This window comes from Pongo abelii, chromosome 12 (assembly GCF_028885655.2).
Source record: "Pongo abelii isolate AG06213 chromosome 12, NHGRI_mPonAbe1-v2.0_pri, whole genome shotgun sequence".
Taxonomy (NCBI): domain Eukaryota; kingdom Metazoa; phylum Chordata; class Mammalia; order Primates; family Hominidae; genus Pongo; species Pongo abelii.
Window position 1 is genome coordinate 72,031,634 of NC_071997.2, and position 7,361 is coordinate 72,038,994.

At 45.1% G+C, this 7,361-nt stretch overlaps 1 non-coding gene across 1 annotated transcript; it reads right to left on the minus strand.

Annotated features, from left to right (window-relative positions):
- Window positions 1–421: 421 nt before the first annotated feature.
- On the minus strand, window positions 422–580 carry LOC112132220 (U1 spliceosomal RNA). Its single transcript, XR_002914021.2, has one exon. It is a non-coding gene; the product is annotated as a U1 spliceosomal RNA (small nuclear RNA).
- Window positions 581–7,361: the final 6,781 nt, after the last annotated feature.

Here is a 7,361-nt window from a genome sequence, read left to right on the forward strand (position 1 = left end):
TTCAGCCCACAGAGTTTCTAACTGGCCACATTTGGAATTTTCCATTCAGCAGGACTTTCCCTCTGTGAACATCTGGTAGGACCCAAATCCTATCCCAATTCTGTGTTCTTTTTCAGACTTTCTGAACACTGAAAACATCTGTAGTTTTGCAAAAGGTTCTTTCACAGTTTTATGATTGTAAATATGCTAATTAGCCCAATCACTTGTTATTTTGTCATCTGCGTGGCACCACCTGGCCCTGGAGTATGTATCCCTCTGAGTACTAGGCAATGAGCAGAGCAGATGACCACCCTGAGGAGACTTTGAATTAGGAATCTCATGACCCTGCCTTGGAACTCTGGCAGGGAAGTCCTCTCCTTCTTGATAGGAAAGGATGAAGGTTTGGGCACTTTCTAAAACAAATTTTTATTATTATTATTTTTTAAGCATGAATGCAGTTCCCCACTACCACAAATTATGCAGTCAAGTTTCTCACATTTGGGGAAATTGCAGGGGGTCAGCACATGCAGTGTGCAATGGATAAGCCTCATCCTCGGAAAACCACCTTTGTGGTCATGGTATCTCCCTTGCCGGTAAGTATATCTAAGAAAAATATTTTTAACAACAACTTAAAAAAGAAAACAAAACAAATTTCTGGTAACTACCATGTAACTCCATGGTAAATGTTTCTCTCTCTGCTTCCTACCAGGTGACCCCAGTACCCAGTGGTCTATCAGGTACTCGGTTCTGCCCAAGAAGCAGTTTAGAGCTTTGCTAGGTTCCTTCTTGTAGTGTTCCAATCCGTCTTTCGCACTTGATCTTGTCTCTTCGGAGATGTCATAAACTCTCTAAGGACGGGAAGCCTATCTCCTATTTCTCTTTGTTAGGCATATGGTAGGCATTGATAAGTCTTCCTCGGCTAGGGAGCTATAATTGTAAGAGAGAGTGTGTGTGTGTGTGTGTGTGTGCGTGTGTGTGTGTGTGTTTTGGGGTGGGGACAGGGTTGGCAACTACAAGCAAATACTCTGAGATCCCTCTAGCCCTGAACTATTGGGAATACCTAAATCACATGTACACAAGTTTTAATTCTTGGGTGAGGTGCTGTTTCCTAACTCTGCTGATTTCTAACTGCCCCTTTCCTGTAATTGCTGGGTCAATGCAAGTTCTCAGCTGCGCATTGGAAATGCCACTGCTTTCCATCACAGTGATGATTTACATGGGACAAACCTGAGGCCAAAGAGTTCTGGCTCTTATTCAGAGCCTTCCTACCAGTCACCTCCCAAAGTAAGAAAATAGTAACATACCTGACCTGTTCTTCTGGCTTCTCTAAAGCCAGATTCCAGCCTTGGTTAGGTTTCTGTTCATTTGGAAAATATCTGTATGAAATGTAGGTGCATGTCATGGAGGGGGCAGTGGGGAGTGAGTGAATTGAGTCAGAAGGGAAGAGGAGCGCTCTCTCCCCCTGACCCTGCCGCCACCCGCTTTCTTCCAATGAGTCTAAATGGATTTTTGGGATCTGATGTGGCCGCATGAAGACGTGTCTCTGAAAAAGCAAAATGTCAGTGTTTTGAGGCCTTTCCGTTGGGGAGGGAGGGAACACGGTGGTCACTGGTTGTTCTCCTTAGGCCAGACAGGAGGAAAGGGAAGTATGTGTGAGCCTCTGATAATTCTCTTCTCTTTCTTTCCCTCAATTTTTTTCTTCAATAAATCACTCAGGACAATCTGCTTCTTCTTAGTGGTGTGTTTTCCTAGGGTTCAGCCTTTGTTTGAAATTCTAGAACAACAGAGTTGCAGTAAATATGGTCAACCTACGTGTAATTATGCTGGTATGTCAACTTTGCCCCGCAGAGTCGGGTCTGCTCTGGTTAACCAGAGGCCCCCCTGACTCAGAAACAAGACCTCCTGCAGGACCCTGTGGAGGGCCGACCCCGAGCCCTGTGTCTGAAGGGGGTAAGACAGCCCATAATTACGCTCATTGTTTAGGTCGGAGCACAGGAGGGTTTACATTAAAGACCTCAGCTGGCACACACAGCATGCCTATGGAAAAAATGAACCGCTCTCCTCCGCCCACTTCCCGGTCCCAGCGTTGCCTGTCCAAGGGCTTTGGGTTTCACAGACGCCTTCTGTGACTCCACTTTCTGACCACTCCTGATTAGAAGCTTGGCTTCCCCCAGTTCTAAGAGACGTCTCAATCCAGAGGTTTGGAAATTGAGCCTTTCAAGAATCACAGCATGTAGGTCTTGGGAAGGACCTAGAGATGATGCTCTAAGTTGGTGTCTCTTAAACTTTCATGCTCACAGGAATCACTTGGAGTTCTTGTTAAAATGCAGATCTAAATGTGGTGGTCTTGAGGTGGGGCTGGAAAGTCTGCGTTTCCAGAAAGCACCCTGGTAATGCCCTGTGCTGGTCACTGGACTCAACTTGGAGCATCAAGATTCTAAGCTAAGCCTTTCATTTCACAAAGAATAAAAGGGAAACCCAGAGACCTGGAAGAGCTTGTTGGGGCAGAGTAAGGACTTGGGTCTTCCTCTTGTCATGGTGTTGTCCTGGCCCTGCACAGATGCTCCTGGCAGGGATGGTATGTGTCTTAGCAGAGATGCTGGTCCCTTCTGGAACCACACCTAGAATCCAGGAGCAGGTGGTTTTTCCCCAGATGCTCTGGAGTGGATTGGATCCCGAGGGCTCTTGATGTGAGCCTGCAGGCTTCAGTAGTTGAGAAACTGGATGATAGTAGACCACTCACTATAAGATCCTGCCTGGAATCTTCAAAGGGGGCACGGGAAAGGAGGGCCTATTGAACATGCTGTGTATTGAGAGATGTGTGTGTCAGCAAACCCCAGGCTACTGATGCGACATTTCGGATAGGCAAGTGAGATTTGGAGGGGAGAATATGTGGCATCATGATAGAGGGGAATGGATGTTTTTAGTAGAAATCAAGGATCAGGTTGGGTGTGGTGGCTCAGGTTTGTAATCCTAGCACTTTGGGAGGCAGAAGCGGGTGGATCATCTGAGGTCAGGAGTTCGAGACCAGCTTGGCAAACATGGAAACCCCCTCTCTACTAAAAATCCAAAAAATAGTCGGGCATGGCAGCGTGCACCTGTAATCGCAGCTACTAGGGGTGCTGAGGTAGGAGAATTGCTTGAACCTGGGAGGTGGAGGTTGCAGTGAGCTGAGATTGCACCACTGCACTCCAGCCTGGGCGACAGAGTGAGACTCCATCTCAAAAAACAAAACAAAAGAAAACAAAAAAACAAACGGAAATCAGGATCACAGGCTCTTTTCCAGTCTACCTCTATGGGATCTTGGACAACCTTTCTAGATCCTCTCAGTACAGTCTCATATGTTATGTGCTTGAGCCCAGGTACTAGGGCACGTGCTCTTTTGAAGTTTATTTCCACTCTAAAATTCAAATTGTGGATATTATCTCTTCTTCTCTCTCTACTTCTCTTGCTCCTCTGTCTATCTTTTTCTATTTTTATCAGTGTCGTGGCACTTTGGTGTTATATATACAGTTGTGTACTGAAGAATTGACCAAAAGAGGGGTCTGGCCTTTGCCCTTGGCTCCTGGGAGGCAATCTCTAGGCTCCTGAAGTGTCCAGCCTGATGTCTTTGTTTGTCTGGGGGCTTTGGCAACTGGACAGTCCAATAGTGTGTTTCATAATGGGGGCTTTGGAACACGCCATATCGGTTCTAATCTCCATGGGAACTAGAGGCATAAGATATCGGCCTGAGCCTCCACTGAGGGCTGGAGACTTAAAGTCAACCATGTGGACGTTATGTGACTAAGCCCCAAGGAAAACTCTGGGCACTAAAGGCTTGGGTGAGCATCCTTTGTTGACAATACTCTGTGTGCATTGTCTCGCATTGTGGCCAGGAGGAGGCAACACCATCCATGACTCCATGGGGAGAGGAAACTCAGAAGCTTTGCCTTTAGACCCCTCCTGGATTCCGCCCTACGTGTCTCTTCTCTTTGCAGATTTAAATGTGTATCCTTTTCCTATATAAAATAGGAAAATCACAAGCATGGAGCCTTCCAGAGTTCTCTGAATCATTCTAGTGAATTATCAAACCTGAGGGTATTTGTGTGAATCCCCCAAATTAGTAGCCAGCTGGTGTGTCATGAGGATGGCCTGGATACCCCCAAACTTGCAGCTAGTGTTTGAAGTGAGGGAAGCCTTGTGAGGATTCTCCTTTCAAACTTTGTAGTTGGCTGAACTCTTAACAATAGCAGTGCATCAATTTAGCAAGTATTCTGGGAAAAACAAAGAAATACATCAATTCCTTTAACCAAAGCCTGCCTGGTTGTAGAGTGGATTAAAGAGTCTAGGCTAGAGTCTAGTGGATTAAAAGCCTGAACTTTGCAGAAAGACAGCCCTACAGATGGAGCTGGGCCTTACTACTTTCTGGTTGATGTGGGTATGTTACTTAAATCCCCGAGCCTCAGTTCCCCATCTGTAAAACATACTTACCTCGAAGGTGTGTTGAGAGAGTGACATGAAATCAGATATGTAAAGCACAGGGCATACAGGAGCACTCCACACATGGTCACTGTTGTGGTTACTGTTATCATTATTGCTTCTGGCTTTGTTGTTGGTGTGATTTCCGTGTTTACCTACCTACTGATATATGAATTACTACTTTGCCTTGTTCAAAATAGTACTTGACTGACTCAGACAGATGGAAGTAAGATAGCCTGATACAATAAACTGCCAAGAAGTAGGAAATAAGTATTGGGTAAATGGCAGTGGCTGCTGAGGGAGAAGTGGGGGTCCTCTCTCGGAGTCTCTGGGAGGCTGGGTCTGGCTAAGGGAAAGGTTGCAAGATTGAGCCTGACTAAGATTGGGAGAGCTGCCGCTTGAGACATGATGACATGTCTTTATATCAGAAGTAGGGGTAATCTTGTAGGGGCCAAAAGGTGAGGAGAACAGCAGCTGGCCTGGCCTGGAGGAGTTGAGAGCCAGGCTGTGCTTCTCTGGACTAACCCATCCATCTTTATGTCTTCCATAGATTTCTGTTTGGTAAGGAGAGTAGTCATTAATACAGGTGTGCACTGTGCCATAAAGAGCTAGGGGAGAGAGGAAAGGTGGCATTTGGTTTTGGGAACCTTCCATCTCCCTATCTTTTCCCTTCATTTTGTCATCTCAGGTATTGCAAAGTCTCTACAGAGGCTCATTTCCATTTTCTGCTAATTCGTTAATTGAGAACTAAGATATTTACTGATAATGGTTCTAGACTTCGCCCTTCCAAGATTTGTATTTTAATGAGAGAGAGGAGTCTCTTTATGAGTCAAAAGAATAAAACTGTAGTGTTAAGATATGGTGATAAACTTCATTGATAAACAAAAAGTGAAACTTAAAACACTAACCTCACAAGGCTGGGTGCACTGGCTCAAGCCTGTAATCCCAGCACTTTGAGGGGCTGAGGCTGGAGGATCTCTTGAGGTCAGGAGTTTGAGACCAGCCTAGGCAACATGGTAAGACCCTGTTTCTACAAAAAATACACAAATTAGCCAGGTGTGGTGGTGCATGCCTGTGGTTCCAGCTGTCTCAGCTACTTGGGAGGCTGATGTAGGAGGATTGCTTGGGCCAGGGAGGTGGAAGTTGTAGTGAGCCGAGATTGAGCCACTGCACTCAAGCCTGGGCAATAGAGTGAGACCTTGTTAAAAAAAAAAAAAAAAAATTAACCCTAGAAAACAACAAAACTCCTATCCTCAAACCCTCCAGTCAAATCCTAGAGAACTGCTGCTTGAGAAGTTCTTACTGAGCTCTCTGGAGTCCACAGTTAGGAGTAGAGTCCTGAATCAGATGCCCGTACCTGAATCATGGCTCTGACACTGATAAGCAGGTCCCTGAGCCTTTCTGTGTCTTAGGTTTTTTTACCTGTAAGATGGGGATAACAATAGTGACTATCTCATAGGATTGTTGGGAGAAATAAATGACTTACTAACATAAAATATATTGGCACGGTGGCTCACGCCTGTAATCCTAGCACTTTGGGAGGCTGAGGAAGGCAGATCACTTGAGGTCAGGAGTTCGAGACCAGCCTGGCCAACATGGTGAAACCCCGTCTCTATTAAAAATACAAAAATTAGCCAGATGTGGTGGCAGGTGCCTGTAATCCCAGCTACTTAGGAGGCTGAGGAAGGAGAATTGCTTGAATCCAGGAGATGGAGGTTGCAGTGAGCCAAGATCGCGCCACTGCACTCCAGCCTGGGTGACATCTCGAAAAAAAAAAGAAAAAGCCATTATCTTTTGGGGGCTGGTGGTGTTTTAGTAAAAAAATCAAACAAATAAAAACACTGTATTAGGGCAGTTCAGTGTTTTGATCACATAATACTTGGATTGCACAAGTTGACCACTGGCATCTTAGGGTCCCTCAGAGTTTTAACCAGTGGGCCAGGAATCAGGCAAACAGATAAAAACATGGAAAACAATGTCTTTTTGTGATTCACCATGTCTGATTAGCAGTGGGAATGTGCATGGAACAGATCCTATTTGGTTAAATAATGAAAACCAACATTCTCTTGCATTTGGTAATAATATATTTGAAGTACTGGGGATGAGCAGTTTCTGGTTTGATGGTCTAGGTCTAGATTTCCCCAGCCTTCTCTTTGAACTTGACCTTCAACCGCTGGATCTTGAACCAGAAAACAGTTGAAAGGACATAGTGGAGACAGCATGGGATCAAGCATGAAGACCGAGCTATGTGAGTCTGGATCAATCACAACTCTTGCGAGCCTCAGTTTCTATATCTCTAAAATGAATACCATAAAACTTTCTTCACAGGGCTGTTAGAAGAACTAAATGAGATGATGCATTTGGAATGTTTTGGAAATGATTAAGGGTAGTGCAAATGTCTATTATTGTTTTGTTTTTGAAATGTATTGACTCCTGTCATTGCTCCTAGAAGGAGGCCCAGACAGGTTCAAACCCTTGCCCAGGATGAAATAGAGGGAGGATGTGACATGCCTTAGGGCTACTGTTGGCTGAGCTTAGCAATCACCTCTCACCCTTGTCCAGCATGTGGGTCTGCTTGCCTTCTGATCAGGAGCAGACGTCTGTCTTCAGTCTGAGTTTTCTGTCTGCTTGGCTGAACTGTAAGGATCTGTGCTACGTGTTGGATTAGGTTCCATTCTGTGTTCCATCACTGATTAATTTTGTGACTCAGTTAAGTCATGGAGGTCCGGTGTTTTCATGGATTGGGCAGCTCTTGTTCTACCTGTCTCAAAGAGAATTTGGAAAAGAAAGACAACTAAAGGATTCAAAGTAAAAGCACTCCTTGTCAGGTTTTTCCATTCTGGAAGCAGGATAGCATCATGATTAAGTACACAGACTCCTGGGTCACTGATTGCAGGTCTCTTAGCACTCTGGGCCTCAGTTTT